Genomic DNA, 27,461 nt, shown 5'->3' with positions numbered 1-27,461 from the left:
CACAGCTAATGTGTTTGAATACTTGGTCTCCAGCTAGAGGAGCCATTTGGGGTTTCTAAGCCCAGATGCATCTAACCTGTGGCCTAAGGTTTTCGTGCATGAACTTTGTAGATGAGAGGTTGTGTCACAGCTTCAGAGGCTGGACAGCCTGTATCCCTTCCAGCTTCAGCCCTGTCCTTGCTGATCCATCAAGACGGAACGAGCTAAGCTGCAGACTCTGCTGTCACAAAGCCCCCGTTTTTATACCTTCCCACAGTGGACCACATCTTCCAAACCGAGAGCCCAAACACACCCATCCTCCCTGAGGTGGCTTCTGTTGGGAACTCTGTCACAGCCAAGAGAAGAAAGAGTAACTGACATTGAACATGCTGACCACAGGCCCCGGCCCCGAAGAGTCCCTCCTGGGGAAGCTGGGCTCTGTTCTGTCGTATACAATGCCTTCATTGCGAGCTGTGGACCCAAAGTGCAGCCGGAGGGTTGTCTCCTCTGCCCCAGGTAGGTAAAAGGCACCCGGGGACAACACGGGCCAAGACTTACTGCAGAACCTAACAGCTACCGACAGCTTCAAAGTCCTGACAAGGAGGCACAGCAGAAAGCAAGGCTCCATTAATGACAGATCCCTCTAGCCCTAGGGCACGGCTCCTCCTTGACGGCTCCTCCTCGACACAGGGCATCTGGTGTTTGTCCTGTCTCCCCCCCTCCTTGTCTACCTGCAGGCTCATCACATTCCAAAGAAGCTGTCATCAGCTTGGGACCTTGCAGTGACAGCTTCTCAAGGACAGAAATCCCTTTGCCCCCGATGAGCCCTCGATAGTTCACTCTTGACCGCTGTCCCTGGCTTCCCACCACTTTTCGAAGGGCGCAGGCAGGCCAGTTTTCCTCCTCTGTATAAACTTTGTCATGGCTCTTAGTACCCCTAGGCCTGGACCCCACACAGAGACCTAGCTCTCTCCATTCCCCCGCTCCCTCCTCCAGTCCAACACTTAGGAAATGGCAGATAGCATCACTCGCATGGCAGTACCAGGGTCAAGTTCAAATGCGCTGTGTGTCCCTTCAGCACCAACATGGGGGCCTCAAACCAACTGTGCTCTCTCAACCCGAGCGGATCCCCCAGGACAGCACAGACTCCCACAGGTGGAGAGCAGCTGCCGTGCCAGGTTGCAGAGAGCTGGGCCGCGTCAAGCCCTGGGACATGTGACAGGAGAGAAAGCCGTAGCATGTGGCCACATCTGCCTACTTAGCTCTCCCAGCCCGGGCTGCACGTGGCTGGGCTTAAACTCTGGCCTCCCTGAGTCTCTAAGTCCTCAGAGGACTTCGAGTCAGAGGCTAAAGGTCCAGGGAAGTTGGGCTGCCCCACTCCCCTGGGACCACTCTGCACTGACCGCTCTTAAGACTTGGGTCTGGACAGCAAGTCTCCATGGCAGCTGTTGGCTGACTGTCTGCTCTTGATTGTGCTCCTGTTCCCGTTCTTAACAAGAGAAACCACGGAGACATAGAGTCAGGGGAAGTTCCATACTGAAAGAGAACTTGATTGTGAGGTGCGAATGGAGGAGCCCAGAGGTGAAATAAGGACACTTGTTTTTAAGTCAAACTCTCTGAATTGTTTGTATTTGTTTTGTTTTACTTTATTTAATGTGTGTGTGTGTATGTGCACATGTGTGAGCCAGAATGCAGGCACATATGTGCATATATGTGTAGGTCAAAGGTCAACCTCATATGCCATTCCTCAGACACAGCCTACTTTTATTGGACACAGGTCTCTCACCGGCCTGGAGTTTGCTGAGTGGGCTATGCTGGCTGGCCTCAGAACCCCAGGGGTCCTCCTGTCTCAGCTTCTCTAGTACTGGGATTATAAACATATCACTGTGCCTGGCCTTTTTACATGGGGTCTGGGAGTCAAACGTAGGTCCTCATGCATACACACGGTGAGCACTTTACCAACTAAGCTATCAATCCAACCATCTCTGGATTTCTTTCTATTATTCTGCATGTTTTGAGAGAGGGTCTCTCTGTTATGGAGTTCTGACAGTCCTGTGTAGTACAAGTTGGCCTTGAACTCACAGAAATCTGCCTGCCTCAGACTTCTGAGTTCTGGGATTACAGGTGTGTGCCACCATGCCTGGTTTTTCTTTGGAATTCTTAAATAACATGTATTATCCTCTTTATGACTTTTAAAACAAACACATCCATTTATATGTGTGTAGGTATATGTATGTGCTCCACGTTTGTGGAGTGCCTCTGGAGGCCAGAAGAAGGTGTCAGATTCCCTAGAACTAGCGTCACAGATGGCTGTGGTACCTAACCCAGGTCCTCTCAAGAGCAGCAAGTGCTCTTAACCACAGAGCCATCTCTTCAGCTTCTCCTGATAGCTTTCACAAAGTATTTTATCTTAAAATGCAAAGCACTGAGCTGAACTCCTTGGGAGAAGAGAGTTTTATGCAATGGGCAGTTTAAGTAGGGCCATAAACACAGCTTCCAAGCATCCTTTCCAAGTCTTTATCCCACATCCCGAGTGCAGTGAGGTGGCTTGCACACAGGGTTTAATTTAAAGCTTGCTGCAGGCCTCTGTAGTTGGATGCTATGAGAACGGGTTCAGGGCCTTCTCTTTGGAAGCGAGGTCTAAATTCTCGGTTTGGACAGACAACACCACGGGCTGCCTCCTGCCACTGATGCAGAAACCGATAAACTCAAAGCCATTTGTTTTTTGTCCACTGCACTACTGGAAAACTAATGACATTCTCCAGGAGTAGAATCAAAGTGTCACAGGGACACAAAGTCAGGGAATAGCGTCTCCACACACAACTTGACACTGGAAGAATAGATTGCTGAGAGCCACTGTGATCTGTCCATTGGGCCCACCCACTCACCGACCTCTGACAGATACTGCATACACCAGGCTCTGCACACTGCTGGAGTCAGGGAGGGGAGATGTCCACGGCCTGTAAGAAGGGGCTAGGAGGATGCTGGCCAGGAAAAACCCTCTACAACTTCTAACATTTGTCCTGTCTACAAATATTCCAATCGCTTGCAAATCAGGATCCATGTAGTGAGAATCAAGCGTCATTCCACCATTTCCTCCTACGAGCAGACCCTGCCGCCTCCCTGGGACCTTCCACCTGCAGAGAGTAGATCTGGGACATGATAGTTCAGCCCACACTTTGGTCTAGGGATAACGGGTTTTCTCTCAGACTTCAGCCTAGGAAGGCAAGAAGGTGTTAATGAACGTTGCAAGAGCCACTAGGGCAAGAGTGGGATCATGCCCAAGGTTTTAGTCTGCGGATCCAGAGTCCTGTGAGCAGGCTGTATGTTGTCCTCTACAAGGGGATAGTATGGGACTCTCAAGACTCAGGCATATGCTAAGGACTCATGAATAAATGAATGAGTGTGATGGGGAGAAGAAAGCTGTACCCCATCGGGAATCAGGGGTATCACTCCCAGCCCATCACCAGAATTTGGGTGCCTGGATGAATAACCTATGCTCTAAACCCTGCCTCAGATGCTTGAGAGTTGGACTCCAAGGGTTGGCAAGATGTCTGGCCAGATAAAGGTGATTGCTGCTTATCTTGGTTACTTTTCTATTGCTGTGTTAAAATACGACTGGCAGTTTATAGAAGAAAGGGTTTCTGGTTCCAGAGGGACAAGAGTCCACGCCCATCACAGTGGGGAGGTGCGGCAGCAGGCAGACCTGGCAGCTGGGGTAGCAGCGGAGAGCTCACATCTTAAACTGCAGAGAACAAACTGGGAATGGTGCAAGGCTTTGAGACATCAAAGACCACCTCCAATGGCACACTTCCTCCAGGAGGACCACGTCTCCTACACCTCCCCAAGAGCTCCACCAGGGGAAACAAGTGTTAAATGCTAGACGCTATGGGGACATTCTCATTCAACCCACCCCACCACAAAACAAAGCTAAACAACCCACCACACCATGAAATCTGAGGACCCCGGCAATTCCCAGTACCTACATGGTGGAGGAAGAGAACTGACTCACGAAGGTTGTCCTCTGACCTCCACATGTGCACCAGCGAACATGCATGCATGCATGCATGCGTACGTGCATGTGCACGCACACGCACACAACTGAAATGTAAGTTGGGATCTAAATACTAATGACACTGGCATGCCTCACCAAGGCACTCTGGAGTCATGTCTGATCTGCACCTGAACTCTGGAAGAAGTGAGTTACTGGGTGTGCTTCCTGACATGGAAGGAGACCCTTGGGAGTGGCGGAGAAACACTGAGAAAAGTATGTGACTGGGGGCTGACTGGGGATACCATGGTTAAAACTGGGAGGGGTCTTGTTCTCATTCACGAATGACAAACTGGAGGATAGGGAGGCTATAAAAACTGAGAAGAATGCAGCGGCTAGACACAGCAGTGCACCCTGCCATCCCAGCACTTGGGAGCTACGGGTAAGAGGACAGGGTACAGCATAGGCTCTTACCTCAACAAAGTAAATTTAGTCAACATCTACTACAAGGTCTGCCACGATACCTGCAGTAGTGCATTGCTGAAGTCCAAGCACTAGGAAGGCGGAGGCAGGAGGATGGCGATTTTGAGGCTGACCTAGACTAGACAGTGAGAACTTGCTTTAGAAGACAAGAAACAGCCCACCAGAACAAGCCACAGAAATCCTGCAAGCAGCTAGGGAATAAAGTCAGAAAGCCTCCCACATGCTTTCCCGGGAGCAAGGGAGGGACTGACAGAGGGATCAGTTGACCCCAGCCCAGGAAGCTTTACAGGAACTCTAACCTAGGCCTCCAGCCAGCCCCGAGATACACCAGGCTGACCTCTGAGGAATCATGCTCTCTAGCTTCTACTCTGGACTTCTGCATGCCATTTCCATATCTTCTCCTGTCCAGTAACCCAGTTCCTAGACACTGAGGCCTTGATTTACTATGCAGTCAAGAAGCATCTTCTCCCTTTGGCTTGGAGTCCCAGGTCTCCTGCAGAGTGGGCTGGGAGTCCCTGAGTTTGGAGTATTGGTACCAGAGGCTCCTGCTGTTGTGCTGCAGAATGACTTGGACCCTGAGAGGTCTGCACAGAGATCTCTAGAAGGGTCCTTCTCCCTTGAGGGCGTACAGAACTTTGAGACTTGAGGGGCAAGGACCAAATCATTGTATGATTGTCAGACCCACGTGAAGAGGCTTTTGACAAATGGTTGGAACGAATAGAGCCTGTAAACATCCCCCAGGTCTGACCAGGGTTGAGCACGGAGGGAGACCCTTGGGAGCGGTGGAGAATAAAACCCCAGAAGAGGATCCTGCCCTCAGATCCGGAGCTCCTGGAGAACAGGATGGCCAGCCTGAGGGCTGAGGTTCTTGTGTCCTGCTCGGTTCCTAGTGTCTAACAACAGAGCCCATAGCAGACACTCCAGACCCGGAGACTGGATCAGGGTGAGCAGGCTTTGACCATGAGGAGCTAGGCACACCATATAAGGGCAGGTCTGTGTGGCGAGTCAGAGCTTGGGAGGAGGAAGAACACTCCAAGCTGGTGGAGAGCCCACAGGTTTGTAGGTTTGTCGTTGACCAGCACCAGGGACAGGGCAGACCTTTAACCTTTAACCCTTGGCTGCAGCTGCATGGCAGCAGTGTGCTCAGCTGTGCATTTCAATCTTTTATTTCCACTTGAAATCTTACATCACACCCTAAGGATGGGGTGTAGTTACTGCTTTCAGGTTCCCAGTGGGGTGCTCCCAGGCTGGCCGGTTCCTCTGGGGCTGTCTCCCACCACTGCCAATCTCCTTGAGGAGCCTTACGGAAGCCAGGCTTGTTTGGTCCTCTGGAGAGGGCCTGGGTCTTCCTAGACCTGGGTTTTCTGAGGCTAAATCAAGTTCCTCCTTCATGAAGGGATGTGGGAGCCATTCCCATGTAATGGAGTTCGATCCAAGCCCTGGGGGCTCCAACAGCAGGGTGACCATTAGGGAAGCAGAAGGAGGAAGCCGCCGCCACCTGCGGATCGGGCAGGTATGGACTGCTCAGTGGGAAGGGAAGGTCTGCTCTTTTAGATGCTTTGATCATTGAGTCTCGTGCTAACCAATGGGATCGTGAGGGCTATGGTGGAGGACAAGGTACCCTGCTGATGGCCTCTGTGACAACAAAGAAGATGGGAAGCAGGCTCGCCCTGAAGGGCAAGCCAGAACTCCCTTACCTGGTCAGCCGAGCTGGAAAGCCTGTGTCTGTGTTTAGATTGCACACCAAGGAGTTCACCTGCAGTATGGGGAGGGCCGGCTTCTGCAGACTGCAGGCTGTCCAGCAGGTGTCTACCTGTCTGGGAAGCAGAAGAGTCTTGACTATCTGGCCAGGTTGATGCCATCACCTCCCAGCGCTCCAGGCCTCCCCTTCCAGTGTGGTTTGCAACACCTTGGGCTCCCAGGAGGCAATACAAACAGCCTGCAGAAACCTGGGGTCTGCACCAGGGACCCAGCTGAAGTTCTGAGGGAACAATTCAGAAGTTCAAAGGGATGTGCACATGGAGCATGGGTGTATGCATCCCACAGTGCCAGAGTAATACACATGAGCCTGCCGCCAACATGCACAGAGCAAAGGGCCCTTCTGAAGGGAGGCTAATGAATGTGCCCAGTTCACTTAGATGCAAAACCTAAGTTCAGAGATTGAATGAGTAGAAGTGTTAGGTATCTGAGTCCCTTGGAGAAAAGGTCCTTGTTCATGTGAAAACACATCTGTGATATACAGGCAAGATAGAGCTATGGTCTCCTTTAACCAATGAGGAGACTGATACCCAGGGAGGGGTTGTGACCTGACTAGAGCCACACAGCAAATTGGCAGAGCAAACCTGGGTCTCTCCACGCTCCAGGGATGCCCATTCTTTTGGACTTGTCAGATCTGAAGCCTGTTGAGTAGTCCCCAGCCTTAGCAGGACCTCCCTGATATGCTGTCAGGGGTGTGGGTCACCGTTTTTGCCCAGTCACAGATCACAACAAAGAATTGCTTCTGGCTGAACTGAATCCAGGCAAGGTGTGTGAAATTGTGCCCTGAAGTCAGAAGCACTGGAGATGGTAGACCTTGGCCACATGCTTGGACAACAACCTTTCCCCCCCAGAAGTGGGGTCCTGGGCAAACAGGTGTCCTCTCAGCATTAGTTTCTTCATTTGTAAACAAGGTGGATAACGGGATTGCTCCCCAAAGCTTGCTGGGAGTTAAAATGCCTCATCGGTCTGAAAGCCATAGGAGAGCATTTGACATGGGGCAATTGCTCAGTAAGTGTAGGCAAGTGACAGAGCAAGTGTGTGTGTGTGTGTGTGCCTGTGCGCGTGCATGCCCACATATACGAGGGAGGTGGAGCACGCACTTGCCTGGTATCCTGGCAAATGTTTAGACATACAGTGACTCTAAATTCCTCCAGTGGCTCCTCCCTCTCACAGCCCATCTGGGCCTCCACCTGGCCTGCCTGGCCCTCTCTCTGGGCTACCAATTCCCCACCTGCCAGTGATGTCCTCTACTGTAATTACCAAGCACCATCTTTTGCCAGCCAGAAAAATGCAAATGTCATTAGCACTCCACAAGTTGGTGAGTGCCAGTACTGGACCAGAGGCAACCAGAGCTGAGAACAGGGAGGACTTAGTAGGCCCGTGAATAGTCCCAGGTTTTTCAAAGGGACATTATAGAGAGGCAAACAGCTACAAGAGTGGGGAACCAGGAAGGCTGTCTCTGGAACAGGATAAGCCATGGCTCCTGATGGCGCTCCACTGTCTCTGTCCCCACTTCAGCCGCTGGGTCTGTCTCTCAGCATCTATGAAGTCTCTTCCCAGCATTCCACTTGAAGAGTCTTATTTTGGGGGCACTTACCTACCTCTCCCATACTCCTCAAGCCATCTGAGGTATAAATTATGGACAAGGAGGTGACCTGGGGTGGGGTGGGGTCTTCCTCTCAGAAAGAGGTGGTGGTGGTAAGTCTTCCAGGGATGGGCAGTGAGGAATCAAGGTTCTGGTCCCGAGACCGTACTAACTGGCAGGAGTCCCTGCCTTGCCTGCAGGTGCCTTGATTTTCCCACCCACAGAAGGCACCTTCTGTCTGCTTCCGCAGGCTCTTGGGGAAGGGCAGAGGCCCCTGCTACAGATGGGAAAGTTCATGTTCCGCATGCCACAGGCCTCTCATTTAATCCTCATGGCATTGTCACCCCCATTTTCGGGATGAGAAACTGAGGCTCAGAGAGATGACATCAGCAGATACGTTGTGCATGGTCTCATGATTTGGTCACTGTGTGATGGCGCTGTCAAGAGTGCTGAAAACAGACCGCGACTAGAATAGCATGGGTGTCACACACATGTGTGCACCAGGACACAGGGCAGTGGGGATGGGCAGTTCCAGGTCTGAGCAGGACCTGTGGAGCATATGCCATCTGTGTCACAGAGTGAAGCTCCTGATCCCAGGAGGGCCAGCTGGAGAGGACATGGCCCAGTGAACGAGGCACCAGGGTGTGATAGTCTCCACAGCCACTCAGCCTGTGTGATCCAGGTCTGTCCCCACAGGTCCTGGTCTGTATTGCTGCTCAGTCTCCCAATGCCTTTGGTTCAGCATTTCCACCAAGGGAAACCGGTCCTGCAGATGGGGGCTGGTGTATGCAGGATCTGCTGCCACATGCAGGGCACTTCACAGGTGCGGGAAAGAAGAGGGGTCCAGTGGAGCCCCAAATCTGCATTCTCACCCTTGCCTCTGTTGCCTGTGTGATCATGGCAGGCAAGACCTACTTGAGCCTGTGAAAACTCTGTGTTACATGTATGTCTGAGGCAGAGTGGAGGCATACTACCAAAGGCTGTGGTACCCATCAGAGTCCAGCATGGGTCAAAGAAACAGTCTAGAGTTCCCAGTGAACCTTGACCAAAGGTCTAACCATGCTCTATAGAAACCCTCTCTCACTCCTGAACGTTAGTTTCCCTTTCCACAGAACGGAGGATTGGCCTGGAGACACACAATAGTGGTAAAGACCTGTGTGCAAGGCCCGTGCGTGTGCAAGGCCCTGTCCAGCCCAGTCACAATGGAAACACAAAGAGACATAACCACAGCGAGGCCCACGGCCCCCACTCCACGTCGTGTATAACTAACCACAGCGAGGCCCACGGCCCCCACTCCACGTCGTGTATAACTAACCACAGCGAGGCCCACGGCCCCTACTCCACGTCGTGTATAACTAACCACAGCGAGGCCCACGGCCCCCACTCCACGTCATGTATAACTAACTACAGAGGGCCCACAATCCCCACTTCGTGTTTTCATTGCTGCACACTGCTCTAGTCCTCACAGGAACCTGGTTGAGACCTGAGTAGCAGGAGATGTGAGCAGATGTGGAAGCAAGGTTTGGGCAAGAGGAGAAAAGAAAGCGGCTCATGTCTGAGCTGCTGACCAGGAAGGAAGGCGGCAACCGTGGGAGGGGAGAGGAGTACATGGCTGAGTGTGGGGAACCAACAGAAGGATGGTGGAAGGGACGGATGGATGCGGTGGGGGAAGAAGGGAAGGAGGGAGGGAGAGGGACTGACCACACCGCTGGGAGCAGAGGGAATCTGGACTGAGCCTTTTCCTAGGGGTTCTGTACCTGGGGAGCAGGGGCGAACAAGAACACCTGCTGGGTGGGGGACTCCTGAGCGTAGATTCACTTTCCAAGAAGCCCAGAATCCAAGGGGGAAGACAGTCCCAGTGTGGGAAGGAGCGGAGAGTTAAGAAGAGGGGAGAGGGGCACCGGGAGGGTTTCTCAGAAAGAGGGGCAGATCTGAATGTCTGAGGATTAGAGGAGGGTGCTGGCAGAGACAAGGGTGAGAAAGGCATGCCAGTGCCCGGATGTGGGGCAGGCATTCAGGGCTGTGCACCATGGTGGGCAGCTGGGGATGACACAGGCAAGGGAGGAAGGCAGAGGCCAGGTCCTCGGATGTCAGGCTGAGGATGCTGAACTGTAGCCACAGGCCATGGGGAACCACTGAAGAGGTGCGCATGGGGCAAGCTGGAGACAGCAGAAACCCAGGAAAGTGGAAACAGATGATGAAAGGGTGGACAGAAGATGGGGGTGGGGCTAGTAAGCTCGGAACAGAGAGGAGCTGGGGAAGGACCCTAAGGCAAGTCAAGCTGGGACAGAGACCCTGTGGGAAGGAAGACTACTCATAGCCCAGTGTGTCACTGCCACCAACTGTGTAGCCTCAAGGAAGTTATTCCACTTCTGTGGGCCTCAGTTTCCCACCCCACCCCACCTTAAATTAAAAATTAAGCCACCTCATAGGACTATAGAGTTCAACGGAGCACTCTGAATACGGTCAGGGACGGATGCTGAGTGCTGGCCGATGTGGTCTTAATTTTATTCCCAGCATGCTTTCCCAAGTTGCAAGGAAGGACACTGATGTTCAAGGTCAAACAGGCAGCGAGAGCTGGCCTCTCTGGGGCTCGTCAGGCCTCACATCCCAGGAGAAGCAAGTTACAAGCAAATAAACCGTGATGGCTCAGAGAAGCCTGATCTTAAAGTATTATTAAAGAGCAAGACTGTTGTATGACTGTGCACGGCCTGCTTATTAAACTCCAGCTAATAAGTAAAATGAGTTAAGTTAATGAAAAACCAACCTTCGGGAGGGATCGCATCACCTCATGGTGGCCCATAAACATCAACATGAAAATTTAAAACACAAGAATGAATGTGGACGCCGGCAGCAGGGGAGGCTGCCGGAGAGCAGCCATTGATTCTAGCCCTTCCCCTCACTCATGGGGTCTTCGGGAAGTCATAAGGAGGAGTTATTTCTCTTTGTTCACACACCAAGGATGCTAGGTGCTGAATCTAAATTGTCTCTCATTCCTAATTAGTAAGAATGAAATTAGAATCCATGTATGGCAGAACTGGAGAGGGCCTGGGGGTTTCTGTACACAGAGGTCTTTGTTTTACAGACCAGCAGTGGCAGGGGGTGGAGAGGAAAGAGAGGAGAGAAGGGGAGAGAGGGAGAGAAATGATACAGAGAGAGAGAGAGAGAGAGAGGGAGGGAAGAAGAGAGAGGGAGGGAGAGAGGGAAGGAGAGAGAGAGAAAGAGAGAGAGAGGGAGGGAAGAAGAGAGAGGGAGGGAGAGAGGGAAGGAGAGAGAGAGAGAGAGAGGGAGAGAGGGAAGGAGAGAGAGAGAGGGAGAGAGGGAAGGAGAGAGAGAGAGAGAGAGAGAGAGAGAGAGAGAGAGAGAGAGAGCCAGCCATTTAAGCCACACAGTTAAAGGGCATGGGTTGATGGCAAAGTTGGCAGACTTTTTTTTTTTTTAAACTGAACCCAGGTATCCACCAAGCTTAACCAGGAAGGAAGCACACTTTGGGGACCTTCTGCTTTGTCCTAAGGGGCAATATGTGGTTCAGTCTCCAGTCCAGGTCAGTAGCTCCGAGGGTTCCAGATGAGGCTCATTGTTTGTATTTGTGTTTGAGGTGAGAAATTGTCTCTAAACTCAGTGGATCTCTCTCCTCTCTCTCTCTCTCTCTCTCTCTCTCTCTCTCTCTCTCCCCACTCCCTCTCTCTCTCCCCGCTCCCTCCCTCCCCTCCCTCTCTCAGACACACACACACACATATACACACACACACACACACACACACACACACACACACACACACACACGAGCGTGGGGACCTTTGGTGGCACACATACACATGCGCATGTGTTTGTGTGCTTGTGTATGTCACACTTCAAGCTGTGTGAGATTATGAAGCAGATGTTTAATTACTACCTGAGTGTAATTAATCAACACGACTAATACACCAACCACACTGCATAATTACCTTGCAATTATATGGAAAAGAAATATTTTATTACTGAGGGTTTGCTAATAACATGGCACTCGATGGGCAGTGAGCTTTTCTCCCGCCCCCCTTCCCTACCAGGGCTCTTCTGGGCTGATGTCCTAACCTTTCAGAGCTCAGGTGGGCTGCAACCTCCTCCCCATGGCCTGACATCCGATCAGTTTAAAATCTTTGTTTTCATTCATTTGAGTCTTGTCTCAAACAATCTCACTCTATAGCCAGGCTGGCCTTGAGTTCACAAATGATCTTATTGCCTCACTACTGTGATTACTGGCAAGCACAGCCATGCCCAGTCCCTTTGGAGAGGCAACTTGGGAGGGTGAGAGGCAAGAGTCACAGGGTGCTGCTGCCCCTCAGCAAGCTTAGGAATCCCCTCTGGGTGACCTCAGTGTCACTGCCTTCTCCCTCCCTCCCAGCCTCCAACTCTGCTCTAGGAGAGCAGGTAACAGGAGAGGCTAGGGGACATGGGGAGAGACTAGGAGTCACGGAGAATCTGGGAACACAGGGAGAGAGTTGGGGACACAGGGAAAGGTTAGGAATACAAGGTGAGGTTAGGGGACATGGGGAGAGACTAGGAGACATGGAGAATCTGGGAACACAGGGAGAAGTTGGGGACACAAAGAGACTGGGGACACAGAGAAGGGCTGAGGATACAGGAAGAGGTTGGAGATACAGGGAGAGCCTAGGGGACACAGAGAGGGGCTGGGTACACAGAAGCTGGGGATACAGGGAGAGGCTTGGAACACAGGAAGAGGTTGGGCTGTTTGCCAAGACTGAACAGCTCCAAAGGTGAGTGAGAGGTGCCTGGTAGATGAGAGAACCCACCAGGCAGTGGGTTGGGACTCTCTAGCATGGAAATCATAAGAGCCAGTTTCCTAGGAGAAGATGTCCTGAGGGGGCAGCCTCCGGGACCCGACAGCTGCTAGAGGGGCTGCTCACAAGGTACCAGTCACCGGCTTCTGCTTTCCCATCCTCTGAAGAGCAGGAATCCTCAGGGAGCTCACTGTCCCATAGGCAGAGGCAGCCAACTAGGCAAGAAGGCCTCTGTTGTTCACGTCCCTCCCAGCCCTTCAGTCTCATTTGGGGCAGCCTGTGAGACACCTGGAAACCTTGCTGCCATGTGTGTTTTAGCTGCCCATCTGCCATGTGTGTTTTAGCTGCCCATTGTGTCTTTCATTTGATTGTATCATTACCATCCACTCTAGTACTCAGAAGGGGCCATAGTCTCAAGAATTTCAACACAGAACTACCATGTGTTCATAAGTCCACTCCTGGGTCTGTATCATAAGGAACTGAATTACAGGGTCAAAAGAATGCTTCACTTGGGGGTATACATCCATATTTTCATAGCATCTAAGAGGAAGTCACTCTAGTGCTGGCCCTGTTTCCACGTGGCAAAATATCGCTATCGCCACCAGAGTAACGGCTTGATACCAGCTCCATGTGGAGGAAGCTCCGGTGTCTGTAAAGGAGGAGCAACCTTGCCAAGGCCACAGATGACAAAACTCCAACATTCATTCTGTGAAGATCTCATACTAGGCAGAGCCTTAGGGGAAGACAGAACTTGGGTGTCTGGGGGTGGAGGGGGATGATGGTGGAAAGTTCTGGAAACAGAGGTGATGAACATACAATGTGTGGATGTGTCAGCTGCTGCAGAATTGTGCAGTGGTGAGGGATGGTGCCATGGACTTTGGATTTCACCTTGGAGGGAGGGAGGGAAGGAGAGAAGGGAAACAGAAGAAAAATTGGAAGAAGAGGGGACAGAGGGGGAACAGGCAGAAAGGGAGATGACAAGGGAGGAGGAGAGAGAAGAGGGAGGTTGGAAAGGAAAAAGAGAGGAAAGGAAGGGAAGGAGAGAAGAAGGGAGAAAAGTACACACACATACAGAAAAAGAGGGAGAGAGGGAGGGAGGGAGGGAGGGAGAGAGAGAGAGAGAGAGAGAGAGAGAGAGAGAGAGAGAGAGAATGAGAATCTCCCAATTTCTGCTGTTAAATTCTTAGGACCCTCAAGGCCTTTGCTAGAAGTCACTTTCCTGACGCCCTTCCAGGCTCTTGGTAGTTACAGCTGGAGTCCCACAGTCCTGTGTCCTGCTGTCTAATGCCGGTGTTCCCAGCTCCTGCTGGAGTTGGAGCGGAGTATTACATAGCCCCAATTCCCACGGACTCTCAGCTCAGTGCCTCCATCTGGGCTGGGGCAGAAAACCACCTATTTCCTGGTCAGGTGACTTGGGTAAGTCCCAGAGCCATGATTTTGCCTAGACAGTTCTGCTGGTCTCTGATGAACTCCAACTGCTCTTTCAGGACCCAATCCACACGCTCCCTCCCATGTGAGAGTCCCTGAGCAAGCAGCATGGCTTCTGGCACATACTCTGGGTGACTAATGCATCTCTGACATCTTCGTGGAACATTATCCTGTATGCTACTCGCCAGACTCCAGTTCACTCCGCTGTGTCTCCTGCCTCAGGCGGGTCCTCAGGAGAACGTCTACTGCCCGAGATCTTTCTAATAACTGCTGCCACACCCCCCGACTGACTTAAACTAATGGCTGTACAATCACACAAGTACAGAAGCATGCCACACACCAAAGGGATCATACATCGGAGGGTTGGCATGGAGAATAATCCCAAACACCAAGAAGCACCCCTTCCAATACCCTGTTGGAAACTTTATAAACTGTACCAGAATGTGAACTAGGTGGAGATGCCAAGAAATTCTCTTCACTCCAGAGAGCAGAGACAGTTTCCCTGGTTACAGCCCTCTGCAATGCTGTGGATGGTGGGGCATGCTGAGGGTAAGGAGCATCATTTCTCACACCCTAATCAAGAGAGGTGGCTTTTGGACTAGCCCAGATCCTTGACAACTGTGGAATATATGGCTGGTCTCTGTATCATCAATGCTAGGAAAATAGAAATTAAAACCCACAGTGAGACATTACTACAGCTCCAACGGAGGGCTGAAACTACGCAGAGGGGTGATGCCAAGTATAGATGAAAGAGACCAGTGCTCATACACTGCTGGCAGATACCACGCCTATTCCACTTGACAACTATGAAAGCTAAGCCACAGCCATTCATGTACCCAACAGAAATGTCTGCACCTGACATCAAAAAGACGTGGACCAGAATGTTCACTGCAGCTTGAATCACAAGCATCCAAAATGGAAGGCAGCCCAAAGGTGTGCCATTGCACACATGGAGGTCAAAGCACAAACTGTGGCAGTTGGCTGTCTCCCTCCACCATGGGTTCTGGGGTTATCGGGCTTAGCAGTAGGTGCCTTTACCACTGAGTCATCTCACTTTTCCTTCCTTCCCTTTGTGGACACAGTATCTCATAGCCCGGGCTGGGCTCACAGTCACTACAGTCAGGGATGATCTTGAACTTTTGATTGTCCTGCCTCTATTTCCCGAGTGATGGGATTACAGGAACGTGCCACCACGTCCAGTTCATGTAGTGAATGCTAGGCAAGCACTCGACAACATCTCTAGCCTCCAGTTGTTTTATTCCTGAAGTTTAAACCACACCCTATTCCTTCCTGTTTAAGCTTTACCTGCAGTTTTATATAAAACATTGAATTTAATATTAAGATTTGAATTTTAAGTTTAAGATTTTCTGTTGGGTCGCCTTCAAGTCTATCCCGGGGTTACATGTGTTCTGTAAGCTACAGATTGTTGGGCATACCCACAAGTGAGGTGTCTATTTTTTGAGCCCCTACTGCCCTCTGAGGCAGGTGTAGAGGAGTTTCTCCGATAAAGGAAGAGGTCATGTGCGGAGGCCCACCAGGTAAGGGTGCCGGCTTTAGCCTTGGCAGCCGCTGGCACGTGATTCTCACGGCAACACTAGGGAGAACGTTAATAGGAAAGAAAAAACTGGGAGATAAAAGGCAAGCTCAGGCCATCCTTTGATAACCAGAGGTTACCACCATTGTGCCTCCTGCTGACCGAGAAAGGCAGACATGAGAGGCAGTCTCTCAACACCATGCCTTTCTGTCTGCGACGTGGGATAGCCAGGCAGCAGGCTGGGGCATGAGCAAGCAGGGTAATTAACACATGTGCCAAGAAGCAGGCATCTGGGCCAGGGTTGAAAGGGAATCTGGAGGCTTGCTTTGCCCTGCCCACCGGAGTCTATTTCAGGTCCCTCCCGGCAACAGTTCAGGAATGGCCAAGATTGCCTGCTGGAGCCAGCACTAGCCTGCCCTACTAAAGACTCTAGAGTAGGGCTCCTGCCCAGCCCAGAGTGGTGCCCCTGGAGCCCACACCTCCGAAGTCCTTTGAACTTCACTTCTCTCATTTGCAAAATAACATGAATAATTCCCCACCCCAGGGCTGCTGAGCGTATTAGCAGATCACCTACAAAAAAGCACTTTGCATTTTTTTCTGAAGTGCAATGCAAATGCTGTTGTTTGATGTTTTACACATCTCGTTATAATTATGTCGTCTCTTCTAAAGAGGCAGGGCCAGTGAGATGGATGGTGGGGAACGCTGGAGACCGCATCTCTACCACAGCACGCAGTGTCTCCAGTTTTCGCCTTACACCAGGGCGTGGGGGAACCAATCCAATTAGCTCCTGTCAGATGGCAGCCTCACCAGCCCATTCTATAGATGGGGAAAGAGAGTACTTTGTTCCTGCATTAGTAATGAGGCTTCTGGCAATTCTCCCTAGAGGATTTGGTGGAGTTACTGTGTTTGCTTCCTACAGAGGAAAGCCCGGGTCAGCCAAAGACGCTTGTTCCTCATGGGGCTTTGGGTCTTGACTGTGGATTTTTGTCACGATTCTGCCAGGGATCGTGGATGGCCACCAAGACTGAGTGTTGCACCTGGGGTGCACACAGAACAGGCAATATTCTTGGGATGGTGGGATCTGACCTAGACTGATAATCAAGGATGTCCCTGTCATTTGGTTGCTCAAGGGCCTGAGGCTGTTTTGGTCCCTGCATCTCCTAGCTGTTCTTTTGCCCCCCACCCCCACCCCCAATACTGGCTTACACATCTTGACTCCAGAAAGCAAACAGGAAGGGTGGGTGAGGTAGAGAAAAACTGGGTAGTAGAAATTGTCACACATATATATTGAGGTACAGAGTCTTTATGGGAGAGGGCAGAGGCAGATGGGGGAGCTGGATGAAAGGTGCTTGGATTCAGAAGTTGTGCAGAGAAAAGAAAGAATGGCAAATGAACCCAGAGATCTGGTGGGAGAAAAAAGGGCTGATGTGAGTCCCAGAGAAAGGTATGGGAAGAAGTGGAGAAGCTCCTCAGAGGACGGCAGACACAGGTTGAGGAGTGGAGGGTGTTGATCTAATCTCAGAGGTCTGAGAAACACTCCCTAGAGGCAAATGGCAAAGGAAGCAGCCTCAAAAAGAACAGGACTGGAGAGGCCAGAGCAGCATCCCAGTCATTAATTCTCGTGTTACAGTGTTTCATGGTCTAAACTGGAGCTAGCTTCCTGGGCAGACAATGGCTGGAAGCTGGAGCCTGAGGGGGCTGGGGTCTGCAGCAGAGTGAGGTCTCTTCAGAGAACCTCCATCTCAAATCTCAAGGCTGAGGTAGATAGAAAAAGTTCACTGTGCACCTATATCCGCCAGCCACATCTGTATACCTTTCCCACAGCCCCGATGGCGGCCTGTGATGGACCAGTTGTACACTGTAGCCTGGCGGAGGCTGCAGGGAAATCAAACCATTCCACACCCTGGAAAAGGTTCCTATGCCCCGCTCAAACACCAGGGGAACCAGAGGCTTACAACATTAACACACTATCTCACGGCTGTGCATGTCCTTCTAGGTGGGTCGTATGGGGCTCTGGCATCAGTTGGGCTATAATTCTTCCAGAGGCTGGAGTTGGGGCATGGGAGTGTCTGTTTCCTTGCTGTTTATAGATTTCCTAACAACTTGTGATCCTGGGACGCTCTGAACACATTGTTCATGTCGCTCTGACCTCCCTTGACCTGTCTGGAGATCCTGTGTGATTAGACTGTGCTCCATGGATATTCCAGAGTATTCACTGTTCCCCAAGTTCTTCAACTCCATCACATCTATAGAGCCACCTTAGTTATGATAGAACACCCTGGCACATCTTGACTCCCACTGTGGTTCGCAGTCCCGCAAGCCCATTGTAAGTTGAAATCACCTTAAGTGGAAAATAGTGGAAGCCCACCTAACCCACTGATCTTGGTCTAGCCACACAGCAAGAGGGAGCATATACAATACCAGGAGATCTTCATTAAAATTACTTAGACATTTATGTATTTGTTTTGTGTGGAGGGTGGGGAGCATGAATGTGCCTAAAGCACACGTGTGGAGGTCAGAGACCAACTTGTGGGAATTGGTTCTCCTTCTTCCACATGGAGTCTGAGGCTGTAACTCAAGTTGTCAAGCTTGGTGGAAGTGTCTTTACCTCCTAAGTCAGTCACCTCTCTGACCCCAAAGAGCCCTTTCTGTTAGACACATATTATTTTCACAACACCGCAAATGAAAAACAAAACAACCAGAGCCACATGCTGAGCCACCATAAGCAGAGGGCTGTCTCCACACTCCCAGCCCCCAGACGGTAGGGCATGGGCATCTTAGGAGAGTTTTATTCTTCCCACCACACCACCCACAAGCTCATCGGCTGGATGCCAGAGTAGCTGGTCCAGAGCCGGGCTTCAGGCTTCATCCCAGTGTGCCTCCTTCTCAAGGATGCTCTGAAGGCGGATGGGAAAAATCAGGAAATAAGAGCCCAGGCTTGAGTTCCGACTTCAGTGTGTCTGTGGGAGGAAGGGCTGACCAGCTCTGACAATGACAACCCTATGCTGAGCACAGGTCAGCACATTAACCTCCCTAACTCTGACCCTAGACTCCAGGTACAGAGGTCCCTCAGAACCTCTCTGTACCTGTGCGCCTCAGAAAGCAGCACTAGACACTCACCTGGGAGGATTGCCTCGGCTTAACGGAGCCTCCTCCAGTGTCCAGGGAGTCACAAGCGCCTGGAAGCGCCTATCCCTTCCCTCTCCAGGTGGCTCCCAAGCATTGCTACTGAGTGGTAGGATGAAGACCTATGTCTTTATGCCAGATAAGGGGGGCATGGGGACACAAACCTAAGGGTGCGGCAGCCACTGGGCACGACTCCTGAGTGGCCTTTTCCACTTCAATGTCCACAGACACTTGCCTTGGGGGCTATGGGTGTTATTCCATTGGCCAGGGATCCTGTGGGTCACTTCTAGCCTCTCAGAGGAGGAAACCAAGCAACAGGGTCACGTTACAGGACAAGCTAGCTGCTGTGGGATTAGAACCCACACCTGACACCAAGCTGCCCCTGATCAGCTCTGTGACTTCCCCAAGTCCCCACAGATGCAAGGCAACAGGAGGGCTGCTGCAGAGACACACTCAGAAATGAACGGCAGTGGAAACCCCGCACAGGCCTAGGGTTCTCATTTACCCTCCCAAAAGCCTGACAGTGAGTGCTGGGCTCAGGTTGGCATTTATCCCCCACACTAGCTTCCTCCACAGAGGCCTTCTCAGCCTCTTGGCAGCTCAGGTCAGGACTTATTCCTTCAGTCGGAGATTGAGGTTCCAGAGGCCCAATGTGCTTTCAGGTCTCCCTGTCAGGACTGCCTCACGTTCAGGTTGAAAGCACAGGAGGCACCATGCTCCCCAGTGTCCCCACTGCCCCACGCACAGTACTTTGAAATGGAGAAAACAGAAATATAACATCTCTCCTCTCCTCCCATCCCCTCCCTGGGCCGAGTAAGCACACTATCCCCTGCCTGCAGTTAATATTGGGGCAAAGCTGAGCCCTGGAACCGGGCTGCTCTTCCAGAAGACCCAGGTTTGATTCCTAGCATCCATGTGGAGGCTCACAACCAGCTGTCACTGTCTCAAGGGATGTGACTCCCTCTTCTGGCCTCCAAGGCTACTGTGTGCACATGGTATACAGATAAAAATTCAGGCAAAACATCCATACTCACAAAAACAAACAAACAAATAAATAGGCTTTGGAACTCAAGTTGGAGAGTGCTTCTGTCGTAGATGCAGGCCTCCTGGAAGAGGTGTCTTCCAAACACAGAAACTTTAGACAGGCAGAAAAGAGCAGAGGCATCCTGCTGAGAGAGGAGGCTGTGAGGGAAACGCCCAGAGAGGGAGGGCAGAGTGAAGGTGATGAACAGCCTTATCCTGCGGGCTCCCAGGAGGCACTGTGCAAACTACAGAGCCATATCTGACTCTCCCTATCCCAATATCTTGGAGAACGGCCAAGGGTAAGCTTGTGTCTCTAAAGAGGCAGCTGGCTTCTGAGAGCAGAGATGGAGGGCCGTGGGGCAGTAGGGGTGGAAGGGGACAGGGACAGGTCAGCAGTGCAGGCTGTTGAATCAGAGGAGGAAAGCCAGGAGGTCTGTCTGCCAGTGAGGGATGGTGCCACAAGGAGGGATGGGTCTCTCTGGGAGAGGCCAGGCTGGCGCAGGATCTCTCCAGGAGAGGCCAGGCTGGCGCAGGATCTCTCCGGGAGAGGCCAGGCTGGCGCAGGATCTCTCCGGGAGAGGCCAGGCTGGCACAGGAGGAATATGACTTCTTTCTCCAAACCCATGCTCCAGTTGTTGTCTCGCTGAGAGGCAGCTGGGGGTTGAAAAGATGCTTTGGCCAGGGTGGAGTGGGAGGGTTCTGGATCTGAATGGGCAAGAGCAGGAGCAGCAGAGGGGGATGAGGGCAAGAGAGGGGCAACCGGGCCCAGGAAAGAGGTTTCCCTCTGTCTGGGGGAGTGCAAGGTCATTCATTCCTTATGACAGGGCCAGGCATTGTGCCCGGAACTAGAGCGGTATGGGTGGTGGACAGAAAGATGGGACAACAAGGCAGCCTTCCTGGGCCCTCCCACTCACTGCCTGCCTGCGGCTGGGGTACAGCCTTGGCAGAGGCGCTGGTCTCTGCCTGTCTGCCCTCTTCTGAGAGCAGGGCGCTGTTACCAGCCAGGGGCTGAAGGAGACGCCTGTGACAAGCCAAGTGCTGCATTCAGCTAGGAGCTGTGGCCTCGTCTCCTCTTCTCCCTTCCCTTCCGCACCACCATTCCTGAAAGTCTTGCTTTGCGTCACAGCTGACTCAAACACTGGCCACCCAGCCTTCTCCAGCATGGATGGGAGGGCTCAAGGACCATGCGAACAAGCCCAGTGTCTTGGGATCTGGGTCTTTGGATGCACTTATTTGAGGCCAAGTTGTGGGCTTCTCTGGCACTGGAAACAGGAGACAAGGGGACTTAGCAGCATCTCCAGCTGCGTGCTCCTGACATCTCTGAGACACACCCTTTGTCTGAATGCCAAGATTTGAGGACACAAGGGTTTTCATAAGTTCTGAGGCAGGAGAATGCCTTTCAACAGGTCTGATGAGGTAAGGCGGGTGAAAAGTCCCAGGAGCTCCTCTCAGATCTCTGCTTCTCTGCACAGCGTCTACTGGACCTCATCTCCCTCAGCGGAACACAGCGGTGGCACAGGGGCACTTAGAGCCTTGTGGATTAGATCAGGGGTATTGAACAATAAATAGGAAAAGCCATTCTGGAAAATCTGAGAACCAAAAAGCAATCTGTTCCAGGATATGGAACATGTGCTAGGGTGGACCACAGTCCCCTCCATGCTCAGGTGACCCCCAGCTCCTTCAACCAGGAAGCAATCCCTTCCAGCACACGCTGGGGTGGACCACAGTCTCCTCCATGCCCTGGTGATTCACGCCTGCTGCGCCCAAGCTACTGGTCTCACACCTTTAGCTACTGGTTGGCTTGTTTGTTTGGTTTCTACTCAAGCTTCTTACTGTCTCATAGCTTCTGGGCTTTTTGGGAATCTGAAGGACCCCTGGCCTCCTGCCGCAATCTCCTGTATAGAGTTATACACAGGCTTTTTGGTGTCTAATTGATTCTCCATTGTGGTTTTCCTGCCGTTCCTGTTCAGATATTCATTTCCTAAATAGCCGATAACAAGGAGCAATGTCTTGGTAAAGGGCCAGCCAAGACACTGGGAGAGAATTATGAGTCAACCAGCAAGGTCCCTGTCCTCAAAAATCTTACAAAGTGTCATCATCTTCATCATCATCTTCGTCATCACCACCACGTTTTAAGGGAAAAAGGAGGGTGGCTAGCCAAGGATGACCTTGAACTCACTATGGATCAGAGAATGACCTTGAATTTCTGCTTCTGATCTTCTGCCTCTTGAGATCTGAGATGACAGTGTGCACTGGTTTATGCAGTGCTGGGGATGGAACACAGAGTTTATGCATACTCGGAAACACTACCTGTTCCCCAACCACACAAACAAGGATGCCAGCAAATAAATCCGCGACTGCAGCAATGCCGGGAGTAGAGCGAGAGTCTAGGTGGTGCCCTCCGAGAAGGGAGGTCTGCTGAGCACAGAGGAAAGGGAGAGGGCTGGACAAGCGCCAAGGGAACAGCCTGTGTGAGCTTCCAGGTAAGAACGGACCTGCAGTGTGCTGGGATCTGAGCAGAGAAGGCTGGTACAGATGGCACGGCTGGATCTCACAGTTCCTGTGTTCATCTCTGCGTAGAGGGAACCATAGAATGCTCAGACACGCGACAGATTCAAATTGATGCTCCAACTGGGATTGTCTGGGGTTATCCAAAAGGGTACACCACTGCCCGGCCACAACTCACTTACTAAAATGACTATTGTTTTTTTTTTTAAAGGATGATACCAAATGCCAGCAAGTCTATGGCACAACCAGAACTTTCACCAATGGATGGCAGAAAAGCAAACTGGCACATATATTCTGGAAGACAGCTTAGTGTCTTGTTTTTTTCTTTCCTGAAACTAAAAGTACCTTGTCAGGCCGTCTAGCAATTGCCCTCCTTCATACTGACTCAAGCAGTGAAAATCTCATGTCCCCATATGATGCTGCCCACAGCTTTATTCACAACTGCCAAAACCCTCCAAAGCACTTTGGGTAGTGAGTGGACAGCTAAGCTGTGCTGTGCTCAACCAGCGATGAGAGGGTGACTGCCATGCCCAGAAAGGAGTCAGTCTGAAAGGCCTGTGCCGTGTATGGTAGCCACTGCACAATGCTCCTATGGGAGTCAGTCTGAAAGGCCTGTGCCGTGAATGGTTACCGCTGCATGATACTCCTAAAGGGACTAGGAAGATGCAGAAAAGACTAGAGGGGGCGTTGTCGACGAGGGCCAGAGAAATGAAAGACGAGGCAGGAAATAATTTCAGGCACACACAGTCCTCTGTGATACAGCCACGGTGGACACCTGCCATTCTGCATTTCTCACAGCCTGTGAAATCTACAATACAAAAGAGGACAGGAGTCCCTAATGTAAACTATGATCTGTAGGTAACGACAATCGATCAACAAACGGATCACAAGAACATAAAATGGGAATAAAGATGTGGCTATCCCAGCTACCGCAGCCCTGTGAAATCTGACATGAGGCCTGGAGTCCAGGAGAAACACTGGATGCCTGAAGTCTGAGAAACACTGTTCCTTATCACTCTTTCCTACGGTTGCTGTAAGCCTGAAATTGTTTTTAAAAGTCAATAAATTAAAAAAACAACACAAAAAAAGTTTTGAAAGACCTGTTTGGGCTACAAGTATGTGGGAAGGGGAGCTGACCAGTGTCTGGTGCAGATCGTATTGTTGATGAGGGCTGTGATAGAGAGAAGGGGGGGAGGACTTGACCCATACCAGTTTAGGGGTAAAGTGTGTGCTAGGAAATCCAGTTCTGCTGAAGCAGCGAGAATTGCCACAGATCCTGCAGCCCAGATGACACCGTGAGCAGAGGCCCTCTCTGCCATCTCATGTGACCTGATCTCTATCCCTCTCTATAGTGTCCCAGATGGAAAGGCCTCCCGAGCGCTGGGATGCACAAGAGTGGGTGTCTTGAGAGGGGTTGAAATCCCAAGTAGGCCGGAGGGGTGATGCACACCTTTAATTCCAGCACTTGGGAGGGAGAGGAAGGCGGATCTCTGTAGTTAGCTCCATGACAGTCAAGGCTATGTAGAGGAGGGACCTTATCTCCCAAAAGAAAATCCCAAGTGGCCCAGGAGGGCAAGTATGACCTTCACTCATACTGGGGACAACAGTTGCCTATCTCTGCTGCAGCAGAGTCCTGGACCCATCACCCTGGACATGCACACCACCCTCTCAGTGCCAGGCTGCCTCCTGCATCCCCCCACACCCTCCCACCTACTCAGGCTCCTTGCAGAGTCTCCTAGGGCCTGATCCTGGGACGCTGCCCTCCGGGCCAACATAAGCATTCAGGCTCCAAAGCTTGGCATAAACAAAGGAGAAAGTAAAGTTGAGTCCCAAGGAGCAGGAGCAGAAGCTGGGACAGGCTGGGAGGAGAGCGGGTGTCAGGCTGGGTGTCAGGTCCAAGATGGGGGTGTCATTAGAGTCAGCAGCATGCAGGGACTTATTCTTTCTAGGTGTTGGCAAGTTGGTCAAGGAGAGAGACATGGCTATCCGGCCTGCAAGGCAGAGCTAGAGCCCAGCCCTATAATACAAGGCATTCCATTCCATGACAGCCTTGGGGAGGGGGGATACAGATTGAAGCTGAGGGAGAACCCATATGATCACCAGAAGAATTTCCGTCAGGTCATAAGTTAGCAGGTGGCTCCCAGTTACCCAGACACTTCAGGTCAGCAAGATAGCCTGTCCTGCATTGCTTCTACCTCATGGTGCCCAGAATCCAGAACCCAAGAGACAGGGGAGGCAGAAGCACCAGACTCAGGCTGGCCAGTGGGTGGGGCCTCATTCCTGTGGAGGGAAAGAGGAGCCAGTCCTGGCTGTAAGAGTCCTGGGAAAGTTCCCACAACCAGGAGCAGGGAATGCATTGGTTAGGGCAGGGCCCCATTATTCTCCTTTTCAGGGCTCTGGGGCCACCCAATGAAACATTCAGGAGGCATCAGGGACAGAGCCTCTAGTCTGTGACCACACTACCCACAAGGGGGATTGGCTTCCATTCTAGGGAAACATGGACAGGGAACAGGGTGGGCTGATATATATATATATATATATATATATATATATATATATATATATATATATATATATATATATATATATTTATTGCAAGCACCAGCAAAGCCTTGCTGTCCAGCTGGTGCCAATAGAGATAATAAATTAAAGATGACAAGGCCCCCTGAGAAGCACTAGGTACGCAGCCTGCCCCGGCTCAGCCCTCTCTCGGGACAGGACCATACCTTAACAACAATAACAGGGTAAAACTAAACTGCTGCTGGCCAGTGAGGGTCAGCCTGGCCCTGTGTCTCCCTGATCCCTTCCCTCCTCGCTCCCCCATCCCCTGTGGGACTAAGCTGAGAGACATTCCAGGCACAGGCAGAGGGTCTTGGGTTTTACCACCAACCTTTCTCCTTCCTCCCATTGTACAGACCAAGGGCACTGTGAATATAGGTCACAGCGGGCCCTGACTGCACAGGAAGGAAGGAGCAGAGGGGCTGGTTCCTTTCCTCCGTGTTCCCTCTGACCTTGCCCAGCTCGCTCCTGTTACAGCTTGATTTCTTTTGTCTCTGACCCCGTGGCTGGTGGTCAGAGGTCTGCAAAGAGGCCCACTGATTAACCAAGGAGGGGGAGGTGGCCTACAAATCACCCTGCCCAATAAATAACCAGGGGCAATAAATTAGGACCTTAAACAACAACAGCAGGTGGGGGCAGTGCCAACCCTTCCTTCTCTGACAGAAGAAAATGCAGGACGTCTGTGAGCCTGGGGTCGCCCTGCTGGAAAACCGAGCCCTTGCTCGGCTGGGTATAGGTGGAGGATGGGAGTGTAGGAAGAAGGGGAGCGGGGGATGGAGGACTAGGGGGTTGGAGGAGAAGGTAGTCAAGAACAAGGACTCCATCTGAACTGCTTCCCAGCGGAAGGATAAGAGAAAATTCCAGCACAGGTCCTAAGACACGAGATTCAAGCTGAGGGGCACAGGCCCTCAACTTCCAGAAGCAATGGGACCTAGGCAGGCAGCCCACCCTCTCTCCTCTCGCTCCACTCCTCCAGCGACTTGGATGGCATGAGTTTGTGGCCCTCCAACGTTGAAGGCACTCTACCAGTTCTGACTTTTGTGGTGTGGGGTGAGGCAGAGGCCCTAGGGACCCACAGCAGAGGTAAGCAGAGAGGCAGTGTGAGGTAGGTACAAAGTACCCCAATTTGGCTCTGCCTCTGATAAGAATCACAGCTTCTTTAATCCTCTCAACTTGGTCCAGTGGGCCAAGAAATGAGGCAAATAGAGAAGCCAGGGCCAGATCCACAATTTACCTCTCCTCTGTCCTGGTCCTGAGCTGTCTTCAGCCCAATTGGGAAGCACTAACAAAAGGGGCTCAAGGCTAGCTGCCACACACCCAAGGCAACACTGGCTGTGGTCGGGAAGGGGTTGCCGGGCCAGGGACTGCATCTTTGCACCTGCGGTCCTGTGACTTGCTTTCATCAATGGGAGTGTTCTTAGGCTTTGTTTTATTGGGGAGCAGAAGTGTCCTCTCTAGGGCTCAAGCTTCTATGGTGACCTTGGGAGTCAAATGAGGGTGCGGGGGTGGAGGCAAGGATCGGTCTCTAGATGACAGGAAGAATGCCCACAGCCTCCTATAGACCTGTTGTGGACTAAGAGACAGCATGGGCTAAGGAAGCCGCGGACACTCTTGAGACCTGCGCCATTAGCAGCTGTCTCGTCCACATTTTCCAGAAAACTAGGGGAAGCCCTGGCTGCGGGGGAGCCCTAGCAATCCAGAGACCTCAGAGGAGAACGTTTTAAAAATCAGGTTTTGAACACCTGTTTCCTGTCCCTCTCTCCTCAGCCCGTACAAGCTTAGAAACATCTGTCACCTACCCTCCACATGCATGTATACTCATGACGCCATTTCCTGCCTGCCTTACACAGGCCTCCCAGAGGAACTGTTCAGTGCAGTGCACTCCTCTGCCTGTTTGGCCTCCCTTCCCAGCCCTGCAGAGACATCCTATGTCATGGTCTCGACTCCTTGGATGATCAGTTCTTCAGATGGAGCTCTCTCATCTGTGGAGGGATGCCCTTAAGAGCCACAGATGCATCAGACCTGTGTTTATTCTATCTTCCTATACATATCTAACTTATATACTAGATACAGAAATTAGCAAGGAAAACTGGAAATGAAACAGAGCAATAAAAGAAATATGCTATATCAGAAGTTCCACGAACATGGCCTCTCTCAACATCTCATTTTGCCTGGTTGGTTCGTTCTTCCTGTGATAACCTGTTTGTGTCTGAGTTGGCAGCAGGGGTAGAGCTTTGGGGGGGTATTACTAAGATGTAAGAACTACTTAAAAATAAGCACTGTGATAACAGCAGGTAATCTGAAAACCAGGATAGCTACTGAGTGTCTACTGGGAGGGTGGTGCATCCATTGTGGATACACTGGACAAAGATGGTTCTTGTTCTCTGAAGAGGACCAGGGATGGTGCACGATTTCACCTCAATGTTCAGATGGCTCACAATATAAAGTTTGTGAAATGTTTATCTCTAGAATTTTGTATTTGATATCTTTGACCATAGAGAACTGAGATCACAGGTAACCTCAATTAGGAAAGGAGAAGTATTGCATGACTGTGTGGGAGGGGTGGTCACAGCTCTGCCATCTTCACGCTTCCCCTCATGCCAACACATGACTGTCTCGTATGCGTGTGTGGGAGGGATGACCACAGCTCTGCCATCTTCACGCTTCCCCTCATGCTAACACATGCCTTCAGACTCAGTGTTTATA

General features: G+C 51.5%; 1 protein-coding gene across 6 annotated transcripts in view; it reads right to left on the bottom strand.

Annotated features, from left to right (window-relative positions):
• The window catches only part of Tspan18 (tetraspanin 18), a 137,465-nt gene that overhangs the window by 39,484 nt on the left and 70,520 nt on the right, over positions 1–27,461 (bottom strand). For 2 of the 6 annotated variants that reach the window (XM_085696638.2, XM_085696640.2), the window contains one exon: positions 6,151–6,270. The exons of 2 other annotated variants lie outside the window; for them this stretch is intronic. The gene's annotated coding sequence lies outside the window, so the exon portion shown is untranslated. The remainder of the gene's footprint in view (positions 1–6,150; positions 6,271–27,461) is intronic. 2 more of the 6 variants (XM_085696639.2, XM_085696641.2) reach the window with 1 other exon arrangement.

Source organism: Myodes glareolus, chromosome 10 (genome assembly GCF_982192425.1).
Source record: "Myodes glareolus chromosome 10, mMyoGla1.1, whole genome shotgun sequence".
Taxonomy (NCBI): domain Eukaryota; kingdom Metazoa; phylum Chordata; class Mammalia; order Rodentia; family Cricetidae; genus Myodes; species Myodes glareolus.
Note: the sequence above shows the minus strand (reverse complement) of the source record. Positions and strands in the feature narration are given on the sequence as shown.